This window comes from Corvus cornix, chromosome 2, assembly GCF_000738735.6.
Source record: "Corvus cornix cornix isolate S_Up_H32 chromosome 2, ASM73873v5, whole genome shotgun sequence".
NCBI classification, from domain to species: domain Eukaryota; kingdom Metazoa; phylum Chordata; class Aves; order Passeriformes; family Corvidae; genus Corvus; species Corvus cornix.
The window spans coordinates 130912804-130939596 of record NC_046333.1 but is presented as its reverse complement, the minus strand read 5'-3'; the positions used below and the strand labels follow the sequence as shown (position 1 = coordinate 130939596).

The 26793-nt window shown below is 40.0% G+C and overlaps 1 long non-coding RNA gene across 1 annotated transcript in view; it reads right to left on the bottom strand.

The window, feature by feature from the left end:
- The window catches only part of LOC109145300, a 54138-nt gene that overhangs the window by 22528 nt on the left and 4817 nt on the right, over nucleotides 1-26793 (bottom strand). The window contains exons 2-3 of the long non-coding RNA XR_002046614.2: nucleotides 16560-16656; nucleotides 15100-15207 (exon numbers count right to left, since the gene is read on the bottom strand). This is a non-coding gene — a long non-coding RNA (uncharacterized LOC109145300). The remainder of the gene's footprint in view (nucleotides 1-15099; nucleotides 15208-16559; nucleotides 16657-26793) is intronic.

The following is a 26793-nucleotide window of genomic DNA, read 5'->3' as shown; positions in this document are numbered from 1 at the left end:
TTAAATTCAAAGCCTTTTCTCAGGGTGGAAAAAAATGCTGCCACATCTGACAACCTGTTCCACATAATTTTTGTGTGCATCAATTACACCATGAAGAAAAGAAAAAAACTGAGCCTGTAAGCAAAATTCAGCACTTCTCTGTGTCTTGGGGAGTCAGTTAAAACAGTGCAAAATGGGTCTGAGCATTATTACTTGTTTATGAGTACCATTGTTCAGCAAAACACCATTACTTAAGTAAAAATATGTTTTAAGGAACAGCTGTAGAAAGCTGGTTTTATGCCATCTGGAAAAAGTGAAGCAGACTGATTCTAAGACATGTTTGTGACATTTGTAATGTAGATATGATGCTGTATGCATGCAGAAAACGTGCAGGTAATGGTTTTTCCTTGTGAGCGTATAAGGCATTTCTTGGTGATTTATTGAATTCCTTTTCTGCAAAGGTAAGGAAAAAAAATTATGAAGGTCTAAATAGAGGAATAAATCTCCCAAAGGTGCTCTCTGCCCCTCAGTGCAGCACAGCCTCCGTGTCCCACCAAGGTGGCTTTTAGTGCTGGAGTGCATTCAGACACCATTAATCCCCTACTCATGGCAGTCCCACTTCGCTGGTCACCCCACTCCACGCCGAGCAGGATGGGGCTGAGGCTGCAGGAAGGGTGTGCAAGGAAACCAGACCCTTGTTTACTGGCCATGCTGCTAGCAGTCAGAATGGATGATGGTTAACAAAACAAAAGTATACCAAGGTCACAGTGACTGACAAGCTGGGGCAAAACCTGGGCAAGTCTGGGAAACACATTTTTTTCCTGAATAACCCCATAATTTTCTCATGCACCCTGCTGATGTATTCATCTGCTTTAGTGGGCATTTACTGTTTCTGTCCTGGAGGCTGCTGACTAAAGTGATGGCCCTGCTCTCCCTTCCTGCCCCATCCTCATCTCACTGAGGTGTCTGCAATGAAAAACCTGGCTGCAAGAAGGGCACCCGTGGTGTGCGTGTGTGCATGAATGTACAAGTGCATGCTTTCAGAAGATGAGTGCCATTGTCTCAACCTAGGGTAAGCAAAGCTTCAAGAACAGGCAGCCTGGGACAGAGGCTGTGTCCAAAACTGACCAAATCTTGTATTTTCTCTGGCTTCAGTTAGGGTAAAAACACGAGGCAGAAGCTCTCTCTCCTTTTCCCCTCTGCAGACCAAACCTGAACCAGAGAGATGAGAGAAACCCATGTGCTGTGCTTACCAGAGGCAGTGCGCACCCAATGATGGTGGGAATGGGGCGTGCTGTGACTTCTACCATTTCTTCTACCCACCCATGTTCTTGCCTGCAGCACCTGCCTGACCTCTGCCAGGCTGCAGGAGCTCACAGCATCTCTGAAGCACCATGCTGAGCATCTTGGTGCCTGGCTGCCAGGACAGATGGCTTTGATTGTAGGCACCCTTGGCCAAATGCATTACCTGACATGTTGAGCATGTTTAGTGTAAAAACTAATTTCTGCCCCTAATCAGCAATAAATTTTGCCAGGAGTATGTTCAAGTCAAGGGTCTATTACCCACCCTAAGGGCTGAACATGGGCTTCATCATGCCTTTACATCTGTGAGAATATTTTCAAGTGCTTACACACATACATGCAATATAGCATCATAAAATGAAACGAAAACATTCACGCATTCTGTGAGAGTAGGCAGACATGAGCATTATCAAATAATCTGGCTGCAGTTATAAATATATAATAATATTTAAATTTACAAATCTGTCTGCTTATATCTAAAAGCCATTATTTACTTTGTACATAAAAGCACTTTACATCATACACACATAATAAAGAAATGGAAAGTCTGAAATACTCTACAAGCATGGGACCTCATCACCTTCTAAGATTTAAGAAAGAAAAAGCTCACATGGAAAATTTAAACTTGGACTACCAGGATGGATTAGAAGTTCTAAAACATATCAGAAAACTGAACTCTTTTTTTTGACAGTACTCTTTGTATAATATGCTGTAATTCAACAGAGTTATACTTATCACAATACTTTTTCTAGTGTAATTCAGAAGCAGTTTGCAATGGTTATTCTCATTGTGAACAGACTTCGCCTGGTTTACTGTAAGATTCGTGTTCCAGAGATACAGCATAGAAATTACACAATTCAAAATGTGATGCACAATCCACTTCTACCCATCCTTATTAGTACTTTCGACCTCAAGCATCATCAATTATTTTTTAAGTCAATTATTTAGAATTTTTAGTATTTGCCATAATTCTCATCTCATCTTCAAGGTGGATTTTATTAAGTTAAAATTTTTAAATGTGCATCTATTAACAGTACACCCTCATGTAACAGTAATCAGTTTAGTGACACAGTGAGCAAAAGAAAGGTCAGGGAAAAAATTATTTCTGTATCCATTGACAATTTGGCCTCGTGGATTTCTTCCTTGTGGTCACCTGAGCTTGTGAAATATACAGGGATATTCCCTGCTTGAAGACTTCACTTCTATCCTATTTGGTTGCTCTACATTCATGAGGGCTCACAGATAAAGGACTGTATGCCACTCAGTGCTTAAAGAAACTAGATGAATGGGGGAGGGGGGAGGAACCAAACAAGCAAATCCTATTTTATAGCTCTAGTTCATCACTATTTCTGCACATTTTGTCTCCCATGTCTAATAATTACTTCTTCTTCTCTGCGGGAAGAGGTGGTCTTTTAGTTAATGTACATGACCAGCAAATCAGGACAATCAGCTTTTGGCTTCAGCTTTGGTTTTTTGGCTTTGGGGAAATTACTTCTGTGCTGGTTTTGGCTGGGGTAGAGTTAATTTTCTTCATGGTGGCTAGTATGGGACTATGTTTTGGATTTGTGCTGAGAAGAGTGTTGATAATTCTGGGATGTTTTCCTTATTGCTGAGCAGGGCTTGCACAGCATCAAGGCCTTTTCTGTTTTTCATACTGCCACGCTGCTGCAGAGACTGAGGCATGTCCACAGGTAGAATAACATGTTTTCATATGTAATTGGGAAGAGGTTTTTACCTTGAGGTTAATCACAGACACTTATTTTGACATTTTTCATGTAAATAAGCTAATATTCTAGCAATCAATTGTAATCACACCAATAATAACCATTTTTCCCCTCATCAATAAATCAGTTTTACAATCTTTTGGGCCTTAGTGCAAAGGTGTGAATAACTGCAGTGCATCTTGGAAGCGGTATGTAAGAAAAGGGTTTGATTTCTATAGTTCACGTTTAACACAGTTTTGTACTTGGGTGTATACATTACTGTGCCCAGTCCCTTTACAGAACTTTCACTCAGCATTGAGAATCAGCACTTAGAAAATCCATTGAAGCTCTGGGCTTTTTACTTCTAAAAATTGACCTTAAGCTTACCACTTGCTTAGAAACTCCTGTATGTCTCAGCAGCAGTCTTTTGGTATCTCAAATGTTAAGTAAAAGATCAATTTTGTGACATGTTAGCCAAGGGAAAAGAAAGGAGATATCACTCCTTTGGACACAATGAGAAATATCAATCTAGTTATTTCCCTTCTGCAAGATCGCACGCTCTGTGGTTGCTGGTGGATTGACCTAGTCTTCAACAAAGCATATGTACAATTTTGAAATAGATGAGAAGAGTAAGGCATGCAAAATTGTGGGGACAAGTGCAATAAGATGGATTTCAACTTGTAATTGCTTTGTTTAATCTTTCACAAGTCCTGCGACTTGTCTCTGATACTCAAAAACATGATGTATTTTCTCCTATTTATTATTTGCAGTGAGCTACTGAAGAAAAAAAATCCAGTGAGGTATGCCTCTGAGTCAAAATGGTCTTTGCCAGGAATAACAGCAGAGCTCTTGCACCAGTGCCTCATTAGTTTATGGAAAACAGGTCCCTAAGGAAACGATGGGGTGTAAATAAATTTAAAACAGTTTAGTCTTACAAGTAAAGGGGATGCCAGATTTTTAAAACAGTGGTGGCTCAATGATGCCTTAACACTGTGTTTCACGTATCATAAATTTTAGCTATGTTCTCCAAAATGTTTATGAGCACCATGGAGTGACACAATTACAGACACATATTTTTAACCTTCGAAGTGCACATGTGCTCTTTGTCATCTCTAAGGGGTATTTTTACTAGTGACAGCAATCCTTGTTAGATATGTCTGATAGAGGCACTGAAGGATCGCTCTGCCCCTGACACTCCAACCCCAGTCTTGTTCCATCCAACAAACTGACTTGCTTTGTGTTCATGGGATGTACACAGACATCACAGGGTCAGTGCAGAGCATGCTGAATAAAATCTTCTCTGGATAACCAGGGAATTCAAACTTATAGACAAAATCCTACTGCCAACAGACACTCACATGCAAATAGCTCACACGGGTTTCTAAAGATCCTATACCTGGAATCAGCCTAGTAACTACATCCAGTTCCTCCATGCCACCTCCATGGATCTTAGCTGCTGATCTAGCTTGTGATGAGTTTTCCCATTTGGAAAGATCCCAGACTTGGACATCCCCCTGGGAAAGGGTACCGAGATGTCCGAAAAACAGGTGCCAACTCCAACCTAGGAAGTGAGACTTACAGGCATATATCCAGGGGTCCTTACACAACTTGAGAATGCCATCTTTCAGACAACAGATGTCTGAAGACAGATACAAAGGATTCATGAGTCAGACTTTAGAATGGAGCTATATAAAATATTGCCTAAAATCACATCAAGGTCATGTAAAATATTTGTTTAGGAAAGTAATTTAACAAAAGATAAGGAAAATCAGTGCCCAGAGGATTAAATGAGAAAATTTCCAACAGCACAAAAATACTAAATATATCACCAACACTAAATCCGTCAAAGCTTTTATGTGCAGTGGCAAATAAATAAACCCAGCCAGGCCAGAGACAGCAAGAGAGAATATACCTTTGTTATGTTTCAGATCACTGGAAAAAGGTGTCATGCAGCATCACTTAAATGAGCTACCTAACGCCAAAACAATTCTGTGATATCCAAACCTCACATGCCACTGCTGCAGCAACTCCTCTCATGTATTCTGGTGAAGCAATAATCCTGTCTTGTGTTATAAAATACAGGCAGGAGGCAGTACCTTATTCAAAGGTGATACTCACACACATTTTAAATTCTAAGTCTCAAAATTCATGGCAACTGTATTTCTGGGTCCATTAATAAGATATCCTTATTGCTCAAGGCTTCAGTGTAGCAATCTGACAGCAATAGGCCCTGTTTCCACTTAACACATAGGAGCAGGATTACATCCATCCTGAGCTGCCAAAAATTTATGCAGCAAAAATTCTCTAGAGAAAGCCATAACTTTATATAACATTTCTGGGTATTTACATTTACAGTGGGACATGGGATTTCTCCATTAGCAGATATGTGTGAGAAAATATGTGAGCCCAGCTATCCTCCTTGTGCCTGTACATCTGGGAAAGCTACTGCGTATCAAAGATTTCATCTGAAGCCTGCAAAAACTGTTTTTACTGGCTCTGGTCTTCCTCTAAGCCAATATCAGCACTGAAAATTTGTTTTTACAATGTATTTCCCCATTTTGGAGATGGGAATGGGGTTAATCCCCATCACCACCACCAGGAATAAACTCAGTTACAAACATGTGACTATCAGGAGTAAGCAGCCATTGAGAGATTCACTCAGATCACTCATGTTTCATTTTTGACACCCAAAGATGTTCAGCACAAAGAATTCCCCAAGAGAGTCTGTGGAGCTCTAAAAAATTAGGCACCTTTGGAAAAGCCACATATTTTTATGTGCCAATTTGAGCAGGACAGCTTCATACTGAAATTTTTTATTGTGACCATGGACAAGTTTCCCCCTGCCTTTGCTTCATGGGATGCAGAGCAGAGACAGCATGCTCCCACCATTCTCCAGGAGGAAAAATGCAGGTTGTCCAACAACACCTTCGGCCCAGGCAGGACAAGGAGGAGGGCTGGAAAAGTTCTGCCAGACCTGACAAGGTGGGACTTCCTATAAGTGAGTCTTTCAGATATTGCAGGAAAGATTTTTCTGCAGGAATAGACACTGGTGTCTTGAGTGTTGCTGAATAAAAATACAAAATAAAAGCATTTGGGAATCCTGACATTTGTCCACAGACAAATGATAAGTGTTTTTCTTTTCTCATTACGATACCTTAGTTCAGACAGACTGTATTAATGAACATGCCCAGAAACCTCTGTGGAGGACTCCAGCCATCCTCAGAGAGGGGCAGAGGAGCCCAGCTCTGTCAGTGCTGCTCTCCAGAACAGCACTCCAAGCCTGGGCATTGCAACAAAATTATATCTGCTCAACTAAACCTGCCAAGGTGAAAGGAGAATCCTCCCAGGTCTGTGAGTGTCCTTGTAATCCAGTTGTATCTTCTCTGTCCAGCCTCATATTCAAGACTGAGAAGCACCATCACATTCTGGGCTAAATATTTCACTAGCAAAAATGCTGCTCCCCAGAGGGTAAATGTTGCGCCCATTCGCTCTTATTTACTGGTCCAGGTGAAGAACTGGTTGCCACTGGCATAACAAGCACTGCCCAGGCCCAGAGCCATGCTTCAGGCAGAACTTCCCTGCAGAGCCAGCCTGAAGCTGTATACAGCCCCAAGCACCGCTCCCATGCAGCACCTTTAGGCAGGCTGGCTGCTGCAGACACATCTCCAGCACACTAGCTAACATTTCTGAGGTCTTCATAGCTCCTTGTGCACCTGAAAAGCCCTCCTGGTTTGTCCAGCACTGAGGGGACAGACAGGGCAGTGTGGGTCAGCAGGCTCTCCAACACACTGTAGTGCTGGATTTCCTATTACACCATCTCTCAGGTCTCGTGAAAAAGGTGCACAGTCTAGTGGGAGATAAATCCACCACACACACACAGAGGAGTAAGCCTAATGCTAGGTTACCAGCAGGAGCCTGCTTCACTCTCCCGGACAGTGTGAGCACTAACTGATCCCACAAAAGCTGCCAGGGGTCTCCTGTTACAGCTGAATAGGTTACATACCACAACAGCAAGTCATCCATCCTTTCCAGTGTTCTCAGGTCTTCAAACAGACTTGAGCTGGACCCAAGTTTGAAGGTAAGAAGAAAACTTTTAGTCACTTAAAGTAGCTATAGGCCAAATACAGTAACTGGCGCAGCATTATCCAGACATTAAGACTAGAAAATTGCCAGAAAGCATGTCTGGTTCCAAACTCCACACCCGTAAGCCTGAGATAGCAGGTGATCCTTAAAATTGTAAGGTATATATTGTTTAGTATGCCTAAACTATAGCTTGAACCTTCATTTAAAATTTAACTAGAATAGTCTAACACATTCCAATCCTCAGTGGATTTCCAGTGACTAAATTGTACAATAAAATTGAATGAAAAGTGTTAAAGAGGTAGAACTCAAGGCAGTAGTTGTTCCTCCTCATTTGCTTTTGTGTGCTACTTGGATTTAACTGTAACAACATTACATAAAACATTGGTGCATGTTCAGTAATGCCTCGAACAAAAAGAGATGATGATAGGAGATCTCACTACAGCTTCTGCTATTAAGTCTTTGGAAGAGGTGAGAAGAGATTGCTCATTAAATAAGTGTTATAAAGCATTCAGAACTGACAGACTAGTTCAGAAGTAGAAAGTCAAAGGTCAGCAGTTCCCACTAGAAAAGTCTCCATCACAGCCAAGCAGTTATTACTGCCTACTGTCACAGCACCCTTCTCAGAAACCAGGGAGAAGTCTTGGAGAAGCTACAGTAACAAAAACAACAGTGATTAATCAGTACAGCAGTACATCAAGGAGTCAAGATGACATGGCAATCCAGAGAGCAGTCCTGTGCACAGAGAGGAAAGTATTTGGAAGCTCCTTTTACTGTATCCTTGTGCCATTTACTAATGAGCATACATATGTAGACTGAGTGAAAAAACAGGCTTTGGGTCTGTGTCAGCTGATGAAACAGTCAATAGAAAAATTAGAATAATTTTAATTGTATCTTGAAGGTAACCAAAAAAAAAATCACTTTTCCTATATTTTCATCTGTAGTTAGAGTATCTAATGTGCTCTACAACAGAGCACACTGTAAATATTACTGAAAAGCAGAATCTGACTCATAAATTACTGGCATTCTGTGCCAGACAAGCTTGTACTAATGTTTAAAGAAGCAGATCACCTGGGAGAAATGTGTTCTACAAGTTGCAGGAGAAACTAAAGAGACAATTAATGGGCATTGGCTGTGCAGCACATATTGTTCCCATGTTGTTCAGGCCAAAGTTGACTGCCTGCCAATAGATATACAAGTAATTGTCAGCAAGATTTACAGTTACTTTTTTCATTTGCACAGAAAAGTAGAAAGGTTGAAAGAGTTACGTGATTTGTTGAAGGTCTGTGCTAACAACTGATCGACCATAGCATCCTGCACTGCTGAACAGTAAAGAACACAGACTTCACATTTTTCTTGATTCTGGAAGTTGTTCTTCATGGCAGAAAGCTGAATTGCCTTCTGATCATCAGCAACTATTTCTTTTACTTTACACATTCATTCATAAAGCCATCCTTTCTGTTGCCAAACTAGGCACCAGGAAAGTTCTAATTCTACCAGTGAAGGAAAGAAAAGTATTTTTTAGCAAGCTGCACTTTCATGTATTGAAATTAATGGCATGGGCTTTCAGCTTGTGGCACAACTGCTAGCAGCTCCCGAACTGGCCACTCTTGTATGTGAATATGGATGGGGTTATTTAATTAGACATGTTTGACTACTGTCTGATGATGCGTATCTCCACTCTGCAAAAATATAAAATGGGAAAGTAAACATCCTCTGAATGTCTAGGAAGTTGGCAAAATAATCTCATAATGGCAGAAGGTTAGAAGCATCTTTGCAGTCTTTAGGAAACCCTGTTGCCAATAATATCACATGGGCATGACCTCATTTATCATTCAAACACAGAAAACAGAAGATACAAATTAGTCTGAAGGAATAAAAATCTTGAAATCCTGTGACTTTCTTCTGGGCTATAAAAGGGAGAAACGACAATTCAGGATCAATATGGAGACCCAGGCAGTCAGTCTGCAGATGTGTCTAAAAGGTACCGGATTGAAGAAGGATTCATAAGGTCTTCTCTTGGGTGGCTTTCTGTAATATCTCCAGAACCTTGAGTGAATTCCCTCCTGCATTAATATATGGAAGGCAATGAGATGCATCATGCCATCAAGGTCAAGGACATCCATTACTGGACTACCTTTTGCAAAAATGTCTGTATTTCTTTACTGGTCCCTTCACAGCTCCTCCTGGACAGTCCCACAGCCTTCTCTTGGCAAATCCTACCACTGGGGCTCACAGCAGGGCAGTGCTTCTGCTTTCCTTATTCCCAGCTAACACAGCATGAAACAAACTTTGGCTGGTTTGTAGCTGCACCCTGCTGGCTAGTGCTTGCTTTGTGCTTTGACAGTGTAAACTACGGCACAGGTGGCTCTTTCAGCTTTCTCTGAACAGGATCTCCAGCTCCTGAAGGAGAGTGCAGTTTGTAAATGTGCTTCTGAAACAGTCTGCTGCTATCCACACACGTTTGTGAAAACATTTCATAAGCCATTTCAGCTGGAAGTAGGCTTAACCCTGTCCTCTAGCAGAGGTGAAGTTCTTTGTCATGGCCAGTGTAAGCAGAGTTTAACTTCAGCAGAAGTTAGTTGGGCTAATTTAGAGGCAACTCTAAATTTGTAGGATGAATACATTGGGATATGTATTCCCATCAGCATTTAATACTGAGGCAAATATTACTCATCAGAGTAATTGCTGTGTGTTTGTCACAGAAATACTGCAGACGAGACTCAATAGCTCCTCAGCAGTGCCAGCCTCAGAAATGATGGCAAATTTTATGTGTCAAATTAAGGGCAATAAGTGATGATGATGCTTAATAAACATGAAAATGGATTTGGAGATATTTGACGACATTTTTCAGTCTTCCACCCCCAAAAAAAGGAAATGTGAAAATTCTAGTATAACATCACACATTATTTTGACTAGTCATGGGCTAAGGGATCCCAGGGCTGATCCTGGACTCTGAGAGGCTTTTCATCATCTTTGCATTTTTCTGGTGCATTTCATTAAAATGAGCAACAGAAGAAAGAGTAGTTCAAGCTTCAGGTACAAAAATCAGTAGAACATAAAACTCCTGTATGTTTAGGCTAGAAAAGAGGCAGTCTGGACTCTTGAGACAAGCCTGACCAGTTCTCCCTCCAGAAATACCATTGTCATGAGGGGCAAGGGAAAAAAAGTCAGAGGTAAAAAATACATTTCTTCTCCACTGCAGAGAAAACTTTCCCTCTAGCAATGCAAACATCAATTCTTAGTTCAAATTAGCACACATTACCCCTAATCAGTAATACTTCCTCACCATCCTACTTTCATTTTCCACACCACACAGTGACTACAGAGACTGACAATAGCTAACAAGGTAATGTTAGCCTGGGACCTTCAGGCTAGCATTATCAAAGGTGGATAACACACTCTCCAGCAAGTAAGGAACTGTCTCACAGCAGGGACCCACTATGGCCAGATGCTGGGGAAATAATTTTCCCAGAATCACTGTCTTCTCTTTTACATGGAAAGAAAAAGAACAAAAGAAACAACTAAGAATGTTAAGAGGTTTAGGAAACATGACCTATGAGGAAAAAGCTGAAGGAACTGCGTCCATTTAATCTAGAAAAGAGGAGATTGAAGGGGCACATGATAACAGTTTTCCAGTACAAAAAAGGCTGTTGGAGACAGATACGATGAACTGTTCTCTGTGGCCATGGAGAAAAGGATGAAAAATTAATTTACAGTAAAGAAGATTTCAGAGAAATGTAGGAAAGGAGGGAGAGAACTTCAGTCTAGGAGGTCAGAGTGAGCAGTGGACCAAAGCTCAAATCTATTGGGGAAGACAGTGCAGATCATTAAGAACAAACCAGTCATATCATGGAATCCTGGTGTAATATGGGTGGTGGGACATTTTGTGACCCCTTCCACTCCTACAGCTTTGTGACTGAGCTTTGATACAGATCAGCCGCACATTGAATCCAATGGGTTTCTCAGTCAAATCAAAACTTCAAAATCAAAACAGAAGGTTGCAAATCAGATCACAATCAGATTAGCCAGTTAGAACTAAATTTTTGTTCCTAACCCTGACTAAATACAGAATAATCACTAAAAGAAGCAGGAATTGGACATGCAGAATCTCCATGCTTTTCTTTCGGAAGATAGACCACTTGCTGTGTCAACATAAAGAGAAATCTCCTGGGTGTGCCTGAGTGATAAAATACAATTCTTTGGCAGCAGCAGACCCGACAAGATTGTAAGGCTGGTTACAATGTTGTAAATCCAAGGTAGCAGAAGAAATCAGTAGATTTATAACAGCATAATTGTGATCACAGCAGAGAAGCCATTGTATTTTTGCTTGGTAAACAGTAGTTAAGCATTCAGCAAAGGTTCTGTTTTATCCCCCTCAAGGTTTTCACATGATTCTCTGACAGATTGCTGGTATTTTCCATGCTCAGACTTCACTTTATTTTTTCACTCAGAGATTTCAGTCAACTTTTAGGATGTCAGGGTAAACCATACATCTGGTTGTTCGATTGTTTTCAGATTTTATTGTGATGTGTTCTGCCTCAAGCCCACTTCCACATGTGATGGCTTCTCAAAAGCCCTAGCAGTGCCAGCATACCTTAAGCAAGCCTGGAGTGCCTATAAGAAAGGTAAACATGATGACCACTAGCTCATCTGTATTATTCTACACATGTTCTTAAGTTATAGCTGCCTCCAGGTGTGTTTTAATCTCTCTGCTGAAATATTCCTATAGAGCATGTCCAGTTGGCTGTTGTTTGAACATCGCATGGGTCCCCTCTTTGAAAAGACCCTTTCCAACTCATCTGCAGTGTAGTGTAGTGGCAACAAAGTGTTGCCATTCCCTTGAACACACCTGCAACATGAATAAATGCAAAAGACAGAAACACTTGGGGACATGGTTTAATGGTGAACATGGCAGTGGTGGATTAATGGTTGGACTCAATGATCTTAGAGGTCTTTTCCAACCTAAATGGTTCTATGATTCTAAACAGAAAGGATTCTGATTTCTTGACTTCTAACATGGCTCTATGCTCCCCTATTCTCAGCTATTCTTCAGAGGAAGAGTCAGTGGGCTTAGGACAAGACTGGTGAAAAGGCTGTTGAAAACAGAAGTCTAGACCCCAAGGAAACCTGCAGCTGGACAAACCCTAGGTCATACTTCCTCTGTTAGCCTTTAACAGCAGTTACCTCAGGTTGTGCTGTTATCAGATCCAAGGAAGTGTGGGCTTGTTCCATCTTGCCTTTCCCTTTGTCCTTCTCACAGAACTTGACTGAATGACTTATTTGTTTTACAGATAAGAAGACTTTTTTTGGCCATCTGTGATCTTCCTGCTCCTCACCAAAATGAACAATCAAGACCTTCTTTCAGTGTAACTCTGGCAAGTTATGAACAATTTCCAAGTCCTTCTTGCATCAGCAGCATGCTGCATCTGGAGGTTTCTACATAGATAAACCTAAGCAGGCAGAACCTGCTTGTCATCAGCACAGCTGGGGTAGGTTGCCCACACACTTAAATGCTGCTTACCCTGAAGTCATAAAACCTAAGGGAAGCAGAACCTGCAGCATCTCACAGGCCCTAGTTCAGATACAAGTATTTCCAACCAGGACACAAAACTATGCAGGACCTAGAAACTGGGACAAGGGTCTTGAAAATTCAAAACTATCTCAGAGATAAAGAATTGCATTGATGTTTTGAGAGTTTTTCTCCTTTTTTTAAGATAAAAAGATTGTGCTACAACTTTGTGCCCATGACCAGTGTAAATTGAATACACAGCCTTCAAAACATGCAAAAAGTGGGATTTCCATCTCTATTTAGTGCTTATCATATTCTCACTGAAGTAATGAGATATATGCATTTCAACAAGGTAGAGGTAACAGCAGTTAGAGTAAGAGTTTTGGAAAACAACATAGAATGGTAGCTTGATTGCTTGGAAAGAAATTCCCTTACTTGCTCAATAGGGATTCAATATCTGCCATTTTTTCCCTCCCAGCTCTGTCTTACTGCTCTTACTCTGCCCTTCTTTTACTTTTCTACCCCCTTGCCAGTCCCCTATTCCTGTTGCACTTAGCCACAGCAGAGTCCCAAATTCCCATTATAATCCCTAGAGGAACTCAGATACCAGAATAAACAAGGAAAGCATAATTTGCACAATGATGCCAATAGTGGTTTTCAAATGCCAATAAGAATGTTGAAACTGTGTTTGGGAGGAGACTTGGTTATGTATTAACTCTACCAGTGGGCCATGCATTAGGTTTTTAATCATACTTTCATTTTACATTTATTATTTTAATCGCACTAAATCAGAGAGATTTAATCTTCTTTTCATTTCAAAGGGGACATTCAGCAATTTAAAATATTGCTGGTTTTTTCATACACATAAATACTACTAACACTTAGCTCCTTAATCATGAAGAAACATATTTCATGTGTCACCACTGATTCATCATATAACAGTAGCTGTGGTGAAAAAGAAAGAGATAATAAATTTTGTGTGTTCTGCATACACACTGGTGAACAGTAGAGTTGAGAGTTAGATAATTTCTTTTCAGATTCATTACATTCAGGTCCAATTAATTAGAAAGGTTCATGGCTTTTGCAAAGAGACAGAGCTCTGTAGAGCTGTTATAAAAATAATCTATTTTCAAAGGGTTGAGGTAATGTGTGGACCAGCACATGACATTTCACACTCATATAGGAAAGAGTAAAAACATGGCATTTCCAGTCATAGATGCCCAGAGGGTGTCAGACAATATCTATGCAATGACACGAAACAAAAAACTGATCACTCTTCCCTATGTTGAAAAAACAATAAAGTGTACACAGAATTAATATCAAATTGATCTCAAATTTCTCCATGTGTTTGTGCAGTCAGATAAATACCTTTTTGGACACATGAAAACATATATTGGGAAAAGATTGGCAAGAAGGAATTTCTTCTGATTATGAAGCTTCGCATTAAAAAATCACAGCCAACTCTGTGGATGTGTTAATGAAAAAGTGAGCATGCTCCAAGGAAATGAAAATTTGAATGGAATGGTCTATTCTGGAAGGACCAAGAGGAGAAAAAGAATTTTAAGTTACTTAAGATATTTCAAGTGTTTCTGTCAGGAAAACACCCTTATGCCTCTCAGCCTTGCTCATGTAGCAAACCTGGTGCCACTCAGACAATTTTTAGACAAGCAATAAATGTATTGAACAACTGAACTTGGTAAGGGGCATAAACTTAGGAGTTTTACTCATGTTTGGAAACATTTTATGGCTGGGATTAAAAAATGGAAAAACTATTTTTTATGTTTAAACTTTTAATTTAGCAAGAGGAATACTTGTTTCGGGAGATGTTGAAACATCATTTTTAATATTCTCTAACAGAGACCCATCAGCTCTTGGTTTTGAACTGATGTTTCTCTTTCTAAAAATCAACTTGAAAATCTGTGTGGGTCACAAAATGGTGTGGAGGTAAAGTCCACCTGACTCACATCCACCAAGAAAAGAACTGTGGTATGAAGATACAGCTAGGGAACCATAAGTTGCCATGTAAAGGAGAAAAAGCACTCATTTTGGCCAAAGAGCTCTACAAAGCTCTTCTTTTTGTATGCACACACATCCTAAAATCCAGCCTAGATTCCAAGGGCTCCTTAATTTTTGAATAGTGTCAAAAGTGTGTTAAAAGTTTTACAAAGAAGACAAATGTCACCTTTAAGGTTTTACACGCCTTAAGCACACAATCTGTTACACAGAAATGGGGTTTTTTATGCTTGTCAGAAGTAGTTCTCACTCATACCATACTAACTATAAAAGTGGCTTCAATAACTTCATACATATTGGTGAACACAGGTAAAATTCTTTATCTCTAGGAGTGCAGAAGTTCATATCAATTTATCATAATTGGGTTTTTGACATCTGTCAATTTCTGATATTTTCACAGCTATTCCATTTCTGAGTCACATATTTTTCACCAAATTATTCTTCATACACCTTTGTATTATGCATAGAAGCAGGTAAGAGCGGTCCCAGTGAATGCCACAAAGCACTTACAAGGTTAGGTCCCAATCCTGTAGTCTCCTTGTACTCCCAGGAGAGCTCTGTGGCATTTCTCATGTCAGCCAATGTCCTCCAGTGTTCCTCAAACTACAGGATCAACACCTTGGTGAAAGGAGAGGGTCACGAGCTTTTAACGGATCTGCACTAAAATTTTTATCATATTTTTTATGTCTGCAATGTAAACACAGTCAAATAACCCATGGCACTGAACGTTTCACTTAGCTATCCAGGGGTGAATATTACCATTTATTTGGGGACTTGTCAAAGTATTATTTTCATTACACTAATAAAGACTGTAAAAGTCAAAATAAAAAATGTTATAAGTTCTGGAACATGTCTTATCTAAATCTATATGATCTGGAAATATTTAGCAGGGGAGTTCAGTAATACAAAACAGAAACAGAAAGGGTCCTGGGCAAAGCCTTAGGGAAATGCCAAACTATTAATTACACATTAAGCGAATGGTTTTTATTTTTGCATTGAAACAGCAACTATTCAAAGTCTATGCTACAGTACAACAAGAATTATTCTCTGGTATAACTTAGCGCAGAAGTCCGAGTTATTTTGATCCCTAGAGTCAAAGTGCTTTAAAAGATGAAATAAAATTTCATTGGGATTTTTTTCAAATTAAGAAATAGGAGAGACAAATTCTGACCCATTAGCACAGAACTTGGCAAACACTAATTATAAATCAAAGCTATGCTCTGCAAATAATCTTGCACGTTTAACTGTATACTTGCAATTTATTTTTCTCACCTAAGTGATTTTCCCAAATTGAATTTAATATTGGTAAATACCAATACTCCTAACAGTTCTGATGAGGTCAAAAAGACTGTCCCCACGTGTAAAAGAAGAATGTTTGCCCAGTCAAGCCCAACAGCTGTTACATGTTGTTGCTTGCACTGCTGGCCATCCCTCTAAACTAATAATTAATAATGAAAATGATCTTTTAAAGGATCCCAAAATACTTTCCTTTCCACGGGAACATGCTTTCCCAAGGCTCGGCCATAAGCCTTTCACACTCTGTACAAACATGGGTAATTTGCTTCTGTGTGCAAAGCCCCCTTCAATACCCAAGTCCTGCTGTATACACTTGTGTGTGTGTGTTTACACAAAGGCACAAACTGCATCATCAAAATGCAGACACTTCCAGGATGAAGAAGAGACTCTAATCAGAGTGTGGATGCTCCTTTGCTCTGGGGAAAAGGTTATGTTTTGGTCAGGACATGAGGGTAAATGCTCCCCTAGTATGTAAAGCACCATGGGATCTTTAATGTCTAGGCTGAGCAGACATGACCTCAGTTTTCTAAGGTTTCCTTAATTCCTCAACTCCCACCTGTGAAAGGTCACAGTGCAGTTCCAGTGTTACTGAATTTGTGCTTTGCTTTGGATTTTTGGGAGGACTGTTTTGAGGTTTAGCATGTTTTGCAGGCTTTTTCTTTCATTTAACCAACCTGTTGCCTCCTCAAATTTGCCTGGTCCTCAGTACCCTGAAGTCAATTTCTATAAGAGCCTTAGATGCTGGGTCAGGGAGAAGATGTAATCTGGAATCTGAAAGCAAACAGAATACATCATTCTGTGCATCTGTGCTCATCTGTGTCTTTTTCAGCCTTCAGTGGCTGAAAGTAACCAGTAGCTGCAAAAGTACGATAAGTAAGCATGGATAATCTGGACAGTATGAAGAGGAACTGGAGAAGCTAATGCTCAAGTTATCCACAAAAATCAAGTGAAAATAAAGATACAAATCTCCCTTTGAGCAAAAAAATCTTCTCCACTAACTATCCTGCTCTGCATTAAACCCTGTGTGTTGAAGTCACCATCCAGCATTAAAGGGAACCCAGGAACCCCTGAATTAAACAAGAAACTGGAGGAGAACTGGGGAGGAATTTATAAAATAAATCCTCAAAGATTCTTGTTTAGTGGAGACCCTTCTCCTTCTTCTTCTCAGGGCTCCCATCCAATAAAGATGTACCTGTCTCATTGCTGATAGTGATTTCTGCCAGCTGTTACATGTGAACAACTGTCTTCCCTTAGGTAAGATTAGCAACCTACCTAAGCATATGGGACTCCTAGCACTGTCAACAGACTGCTCCACAGAACATGTCTAAGATTTGCAAAGGTGTATGACATCTATATGACTAAAAATTAATAAAGCTTCCTTTTCAAAGGACTGCAACTTTCAGCACAATCCTACAATCCCTTCCCAGTTACATCCTGTAGTTTGTACAATTGCTGCATGTGAAATAACTGGAAGGCATGAAGTCCTGCTTAGCAGAGAATGCACTGTAATTCATTGACTTGGGCTTGGATGCAAGCTACAGTGACTCTAATGCCCTGCAAGTCTTCCATCAGAAATGAACACTCCCTCCAAATGCACATTCTTATTTTTGTGCGTGGGAGAGCATTCTTCTTTGTGGTCTCACAGGGAACTTGAGAGAGGACTTATGTTATCCAGCCTCACTTAGTCCTCCCCTCCCACAAGGATATTATCCACTTGACTCACTAGTTAAGGTCAACATAACCTTGAGGACGTAATCACAGTAAAGCCACATGCATATGTCTGTGACAGGAGGAATAGCACAGCACTCTGCAGAAGCAGGGGTATGCTCTGAGGAAACTCACAGACCTGAATCAGGTGGGATCTCATAATGTGCCAGGGCCACTTAAAACCCAGAGCTGATCTGTGTCTACTGACACAGAGGGCTACCAATGGAAAATGGGGTGGAAGTCATTGCATAGTGGTGGAAAGGAGGGACTGTCTATAGTAGTCCATTGTTCCAGTTTAAAAAGTCAAAATAAGCTTGCCAAAAGATGTTTTATCTTTTTGCACTCTGTCTTATGTTGATTTTTCTGTCTGCCTCCTCCCCCAAGTTCCAGTGGTTACATCCTTTGCTTATTAGAGTCGTAAAGTTGTAAAAATACCTTCATTTCACCTATTGACCACTCTTAGATCTCTTAGTCCACAGCCCCTTCAATGCAGTCCTCAGGCAGCATTTCCCTGTATTCTTATCTGAGTTTGGTAATAAAGCATATCTTAAGCTAACATCCTTTTACAATATATGAACTAGAGCTGGACAGGATTTTCATAGCAAATGTTTTATTTAGTAGTTTAAGCCTTTTGTTCTCTTTCTGAATTATTATGGAGAAACTTTGACTTCAATTCATCTGGTCGTTTTTCACAATTGTTCAAATAACAGTGTCAGTGAACATATTTCAGCTGTTTAGATGTTCTCAAATGATTCACTTCAGTTCTTTCTTTTGCTATTTGTTATATGCTATTTACTCTTCAAGGGCTGTATTTGGTTTTACCCCACCTGGTGACAATATTACCTAATTCTCACGTCACTGGAAAGTTTATTGAGAGGAGCAAAATTGAAGAGATTTCATTATGTCCTCTTTTCCTACTGTTGTCTGTTCCCAACACGTATTTTCTTACAAAATTTTGTACAACTATATAATAAGTATCTGTGATGAGGCCTATTTTCCATTAATAGCCTTTCAATAAATGTAATTGGGTATCCCCATATTAAGGGAAATCATTAAAAGATCTGAGAATTCCATCTAATTGAGACAACAGCTTCAGTCAAATATCCAAGGTTCCACCTAAAAGTAACGAGGCAATGGAATATGAGACTTCATTAGTTCTGTACCTCACTGAGCTCCTTCTTTTGTTTAAATTCGCATTTCTAAATATTTTTCTACAATATTCACCTGACTTCAATGTGATCTAAGTAGCATACATATCTTCAGATTAACTAGTATAAATACACAGTATATTTCTGGAAGTATAAACCAGAGACAGAATACATGCCACTAAATCGATTTCAAATTATTTTGATTGTTATACTTTATAAAGTAGTATATCCTGTCCATAATAATTGATCATGCATCTCCTTTTTTGCATTTCAAGAGATTCCCAGATACTGTAAAACTTTCATCTAAACCCATATTTGCAGTGCAGCAAAACTAGAGGTCAGGATTTAGTTCTGCTCTGTATTGTGTGCCTCATGGCTCTAAAAACAGAACTTCTGCAATGGCTTTCTCCACGCATGTAGAAATAAACAAAAGCAACACAAATTTGTTAACAAGAAAATAGGCTAAAAGAACTATAATGGACCAAATTCTATCCTGAAGTCAACTCTGGAGCTGCAGGCACTTTTTTAAAGGGAGATTTTAGCATCTAAGTTCTCATATTTGAACACAATATTTGGTAAGCTTTTTCTAGGAATCAAAGCTTTTGTTTTGAACACTAATGAACTGTGATTCAGGGAACCAGGTAAAAAATACTTTGAAATCTCTTCAGGTGTGGCAAATACTTGAACCTGTATCCTCTATCACAAGCTTTCACTTACTGTGTTATGTGATCATGTGTTTTCCTTAAAATCTGTTAAAGTTATCAGCCATAAGAGCAATTTCTTCAGATTTCTGCTTAAAAATGTAGCTTTAACATTCACTGCATTTTTGCAATTTATTGCTCTTTCTACCCTAATATAGTACAAGCTCTTCAATTTGCTTAAGCAAATATTGGCATAAAATCAAAGAAAGTCCTGTAAGTCCACAGAACACAATTTTAAACTAACTATGGAAAGTATGCCAGGGATAGCCATGATGTGAAATGTGTTAGGCAAACTAATTTTCCTATGTGGTATATTCTTCCCTGACTGTATGCACACAAAGGAGAAAACATAACCTCTTAAATGTTCTATTTACTAGTTCCTGCAATGTCTTCAGAAATATTCTATTAATTTTTTTCCAATGGTCATTACAACACTACTTAGACAGAGCTGACAACCTGACTAATGACATTTATTAATCTTAGTATCATGTTTCTTCAGTATTTTCATTAGTGACATTTTTCTCTTAGATCTACATTTTCTAGAACTATACTATAGCTTTTTATTAAGCTTTCTGGTTACCAGGAACTCCAGCAGGGCACCAGAAAATAGTACTATAAAAGACAATTGGGACACTGTCTGTGAACTTGTCTGGACCTGCTTACATCCACCAAAGGGTGGCTTGCAACATGCTAGGCACAAGCTGTGTTTAATTCAGCAGCAGTGTGGTCAGGACCTTGTTAAGTTCCCTGTGGAGTTACACTGGATTTACACCAGTATGATTGTGATTAAGATTTAACTGTGACATCTAGCTGTAAAAATTTATCTCCTTTCAATTTCCAGTGGCTGTAGAGCTCAATCTTCTCAAACACTTATCTTCTTTTTCATTTAAATTGCATGCAGGTACCACAGAGCATATGAACACATTTAGCACTCAAGACTCCAGTGCTGTCCTAAAGGAATTGTAATAAATAATGGAAAACCCATGACTTAAAAAACAAAATAAACACACACACACACACACCAAAAAAAAAAAAAAACCAACAAAAAAAAAAACTGTAATAATCCATGATTCACATTTTTCATCAGCACTATACAGCCTTGCTGCAGGTGCAGTTTTGTGGATATTATAACTTTTTTTTGGTCTGGAAACCAGTCACAATTCATAATGATTATAAAATACAGGATTTTATAAAACTCCATTTTATATTTATAGGGAAACTTTGCTTTTGCAGCTCAGCTTTCATTGGCTAGTCTTGGTTTTTCCATGATGGATGTAGCATGGACATTTGTAAAAGTAAATAATAGAACCAAACGTAAATGTAGATTAACAACCTGTCTTCATAATCATACAGGAGCTTCGTGCTTGGGTGGTAGGCATAGACAACTGCTCACACATTGGTTTCCAACAAAAAGCAAGTCATCTCAGGTTTCCTATTAGAGGAAACTCCCCTCCTACCCCCCTCTTTGGTTTTTGGATAAATATAGCCTTTGGTGAAGTCAGCAAGCACCACTCAAGCCTGGGCTCCTCCTCCACTACTCTGTGAAAGTGTTCCCCCTCATCAAGGTATTTGTTGGCCTCCACCACTCTCATTCCTTCCCTGTTCCTCCCTCTTCTCTGCCCCTCATCCTTTTGCCAAAGCACCAAATGAAAGACCACTGCCCATGATGTGATCCACACAGAGGAGCTGCAGCTAAAAATACTTGATTGAGGTAATAATCTAACGCCATTCTTTACCTCACTTATGGACTACCTACAAATAAAAATATTACGGAGCTGGATCTCCTCTCAGGTACATTTCCCAGATAAATGGTAGAAAGAAAAGAGATTAATTAATCCCAACCCCCTGAGACAGACATGAACAGCTGCATAGCTGGACTCTAGTGTCAAGCAACCAAGATTCACAACACCAGGCAACTGCGTGGTTCTGACAATATAAGAAGGACTGAAAAAGCCGCAGTGCCTGAATTATTGGTGGTGAAATAGGAACCAGCCCTTCCCCACATGTGCTAGGCTTCCCACATGTGCAGTTTGAGTCAGAAATCCCAGGAATGGGGCCCAATACCCTCAGCACCAAGGGGACATATATCTAGAGCTAGCTAACATGAAACATGGGCAGCAACAGGGTGTTAGCAGCCTCCTTTCACCCCACAGCTGAAGCTCCTTTCCTTGTGCTGCAGAATACACTTCTGCTTGAGGTCACAAGCTCCAGAGTAAGTCCTGAAGCCATTTCAGAAACGAAGTACAGATCATGATAGTGTTTGAAAAGCTGTAGTGCAGCGATTCTATCATCAGTGTCTTATGCAGAAGCCTACTGGATAGAGCACTTGAGCAGTTTGCTTCTCTACCTGAGAGGTTCAAGCTCCCTGCTCTAACCACAAGACACCACTCCAGGCTCTCAGGTGAAAATCACGCAAACACGGATGTGTATCCTGCTGGGAGACTCACCTGGAAAATGTGGGGCTCATGCTCTGACCGGGACTCAGTCTCTGTTCTGAGGCCTACGGAGAGATGTTTTCCTATCCATTAATTCTTCAATGTGAAAGAAAAAAAATTCACTCTAGACACTCTGGAGACACACTGGAGAAGTCCCCAAGAGCACACCAAAGGCAATGTCATTCATGTAACAACTAAAAAGCATTAAATGATAGCCACTGAGTCTTGGTTTCTTTTCTGCACCACAAAAGGAACTGAGAACACCTCTCCAAAAAAGAGAGAAAAATCCTTTACCCAAAATGGGTGGGGAAAATAGTTAGTTCTGGATTTTTTTTTTTTTGAGCAGGGGCAGGAACTGAGCATGGATTGTTCACACCTTCAGTAAGAGCACTAATCTCTAGGTTTTGGGAATGGGGGGTCAAAAGAGAAGATACAAGCACAACCTGTGAAAGAAACAATGCTTTAATGCATTCCTTTGAGGTTTTAGAGACGTTGTCCTGAGAGCTGGGACTGTCCTGTTCCTCTAAGAACATGAAGTAGATCTTTCACATGTGGAGACATAAATCTAACTAGAGTGTGAGCCTTTGCTGCAGACATCCTGATTTGTTTATGTTATTAAGACACGCTGACATTTAGCTGACTGAAGGTGATGAGCTATTCAATGCTCACAGTAAGAAAATTCATGTCAGTGTTCACAGGCAGCCATTGTGTAAAGACTGGGTGGGTGACTTTACTCAACAACAGGAAAATACATACTACCTCATCCTAGCTACCAGCAAGTGTTTGGGAGACCTGTCTAGTTACCATGTTTCATACAATTGTCCTTGGGATTACTACTACAGAGACATGTATTATGTTTTCAATTACCCTTAATTAGAAGAGAGAGATGAGATTCGTTCCAAAAGGGTTATTACTATTTATTTCTCTTCCTGCTGCTTTTCTGGGTTATGATTTACATGAAATTTCAGTAAATTTGTGTTCTTTTTGTCCTGCAGACTTTTTCAGACTACTTGCAAAGCCACAGATATCCAGAAGGAAAAAGGAAGGCCATAAACATAGACACTCTAGAGAAAATAGAACCATTATCAATAAACAACCAAACAAGAGAAAAATATTAGTTCATTTGGAACCTGAATATTCATTTAAAGAGTTTCAAAAGAACAGTTTGCTCTCTCCCAGACACAAGCAATTTCCAAACTGTAAAACAGGTTTGGAATTGTCATTCATTTTTGGTAGCATTAGACACAGAGAGCAAGAAGCAGGGGGGTAAAAGCAGAATTGACATAGATCAGGAGCACTTAGAACTTGCTATCTCGAGAAACGTCTGCTTTACTTCCATTGCAGATTAATGAAACACCTCACTAATGTTGTGCATTTGTGGAGAGCAACAAGGTCTGTAGGCAGCATGCATATTACATACTGCACACTGCTCCTGGGCCTTGCTTTTGAGCATCACCACCAGAGGCTTTTTAAGACTCTGCAGCCATGGAATTAGCTGTGGTATTGCCAGCCAGCTGTGTATCCTCCATGGACTTTGGAACAAGCTATAAAAGTAAAAAGAAAAACATACTTTGCCAGCTCTTCACAAAACAGAGCCAGCACTTTAAAACCAAGTGGGTCCTTTCCCGCCTGGCAAATCTTGAGGTCGGCCTCACAGGTCACCATTCGGGATTACGTCAGGGACCAACCGGTTGGGCTGAGGCAGGCTCAGGTTGGTCTGGCAGGCTGCATGAAGTGAACAAAAGCCAGACCAAGACAAGAAGTTGAAGGAGTGGGATAGGAGGAAATTAAGAAGACTGTTCCAAAGGCTTTTAAATTATGATGCCCATGTTGTTGCAATACTATTGGAAAACTAAATTAATTGCTCCTTTCCTTAGCCCCCTCCTGCTGTGGCTGTATTTCTTTTAGCTAGGGGCCTGAGCCACTAAAGATGAATCCAATTTCCATGCTGTCCAGATGCTTGTAATCACAGATTTACAGTAAACTGAGCTTTCATGAAAAACAAGGCTGTTCATTAGGTGGCTCTTGGCTTTCAAAATCTTCAAGACAACAGAAATAGTGGGAGGTAACAAATCTACCCTAGAGAAGGCTAATTTCCACAAAATTCTGATCACCTATTTTCTTTGAAGCAGTAGACTTTAAAGAGTTTCTGTTCAGGAACTCAAAAGCTGAGGTACCTTGACTCTACAGTCAGTCTGCAGTCACTACTGGAAAAAAACAGCTATCTATCTTCATCAGATTTTAGTTTACAGTTACATTATTGGAAAGCCAAAGGTTTTCTAGGCACTGTAAAACCACATTGTCCTGGGTTGCGGTGTATTCTATTACCATCCTCATGAGCTGTTGAAATCAGGTGGGGCAGTGTTTCCTTGCCTCCTCCCCCCAGACTATCTTGCTGTTAATTGCCCATCATTGTCCTGCTGCATGACTCAGAGATAACTCCCTCTAGACTATCTCCTGTTAATGAGCCTAATCAACACTTGGCCTCATGACTCATTACCCCATTGTGAGATGCTCCACCCAGAGGGAGGAACCAAGCATCCCATCGTGGATATAAGCTGAGGCTGAACACCAGAGACAACGCCTTTCCACTGGATTTCCAGAGGACAGGAGTTACACAGCCACCACTAGACCTTCTGAGGAAGAGCAGACCTTTTTTTTCTACAGGATCACCGCTTCAGAGGACTGCAGCCACCACCACCCTGCCTAACAGGGACTCAGGTTGTATCTTGACTCTGTCAGTTTGAACCAGTGTTTTCTTTTAGTTTTTTTCTTTCCTTTTCTTTAACTTCCCCATTAAATTGTTATTCTGACTTGGTGCCTCCCACTGGTTTGTTTTCAAACTAGTACACACATAAAAAAAGCAGAGCCCATTTCCTGTAGAAACCAGGAGTTCTGTAACTTCACAATCAATCTGTAACATAAATTACAAGGATGCAGCTAGACGGAAACAAATTTTTTTAGTACGCCACAGTAAAAATCATCTACATTTTGATCATCAAAACTTCACTTGGCACAGGTTGTTAGAATCTCATTGGTAGCACTCCAAGAAAACACCACTTGTTATTTTTGAGATCTATCACCTTTTCTTGAGTTATTCTCTAGCCAAGAGAATGCATGAGTGCACCCATGAGTGCAATGACAGCTATGTATGCTAGCAAGTTCCCTATACAGCACAAAGAACTATCCTAAAAGAAATTGACATTTTAAAGCATGAGAAGTTCCTATTGTTTGCCCTTCTCCCCTTAAACACCTAATGTGTCTGTTTAAAGAATGAGGGTTGTTTTCTGTTTCTTCTTACTCTTCTGAGTTGTGTTTCTTCTTAGTTTAGTCATGTAATTCATTGCAGACTTCAGGACAGCAACCTCTGTAGAAATTGCTAGTGGCCCACAGAGCTAGCATAAAATAAAAAGTTACAAGTCCACATAACCTTAATTTTATGGTTATAAGCTATATTTACTGCTATATCATAAGTTTGAAAAGACTGCTAAGTGTTCAGTGTGGGAATGCAGGGAATTTCTCTCAAGTTAGTTTTATGGAGAAATGTGTTGTTTAACTGTAGGGAAGGTTACAGTCCTTTCAAGTCCTCCAGAGCTGAATGCCTTTTAGGCATTTTTAGGGTATGCATAAAATACCCCAACCACCCCCTTAATATCATTCATTGAAATTCAAATTCAGGACCTTTGCTCTGTTCAAGTCCCTTTGGTTTTAACACCGTAAACTAACCTGAGTGAGAACGTTATCAAGAATCAAGGTGGCAGAATTTGCTCTTTAACTCTTGCCCACCTGCACTTGTTAACTTGGAAGCATTTCTCACTGTAGTACACAGACATGGTGCAGGTCAGTGAGCGTACAATAAAGCTGAGATCATCACACTGATCATCACAGCTGATTATCAACACAAGAGATGGGACTGCTCTTAGTACTTCTATCCTGATTTTATCTAATGAGTCTGGGCAGGCTACAAACCCCTGAGTGACTCCGTTTCTCCACCTGTAAAACTATAATGACTACTTTCAATCACACTGAATCCTCTTGTGATCTGCCAAAGAACAAATGCTAAACAAGAGAATGTACTGTTGCTACACACACTTCTCAGCCTCTCCTGCCCTCAATCCCTCATTCTCCTCTACCAAGGTATGTACCCACTCAGTTTGTTGGGTGACCACACAATAAGATGGACTGAACACTGCCTGCAGACAAAGATTTAACAGAAGGCCTGTATTATGAGTCATCTGATCATGTACATGAAATCCATGTACACTGCCTCCAGAAGGTGGCTTGGCACAACTGTTATGAGACAGAACCAGCCAGAATGTGGGGACAGGGTCAGAAGACCTGTCTGCATGATAGGTACAGCCCTGTCTGTCCCCTGAATGTGTTCCTGATGGGTAATGTGTGGGGGGCTGCAGGGCTCAGGGAAGATGGCAGGGAAGAGAGAAGCCTGCATTGAAGGCTATGAACTGCTCAGGGTACCCTGTAGCTTCTTGTTTTGATTCACAGCATGCCCCAGTCTTTTGAAAAATCTCCTTTTTTATCTCCACTATTTTATGTTATGCTTCTTATCCACATCTACTGCAAATGTTAAAGGTTCTCTCTTCTTCTTGTTGCTCACATCATTATCATTATCATTTTAATTCTGCATTTATTTTTTATAGGAAACAGTTTATTATTTTTTACAGAATGTCAAGAGGATCTGAGCCTGAAACAAGTCTTTGCAGTTCAGCCTACAGTGTCATCTAAAACATGAAAATAAATTGTGTGGTAGAGAAACTGAAGAACAAATGCTCTCTGGCATTTGCTTTCTTTTTCAGGCATTGGGGATTTTTAGAGCACAAGGGAAAATTCCTTTTATCTTCCAGCTACAGTTTGCTAGCAGCATCTTTTGGTTTTAAACGACTGATGATCTACTCTTCC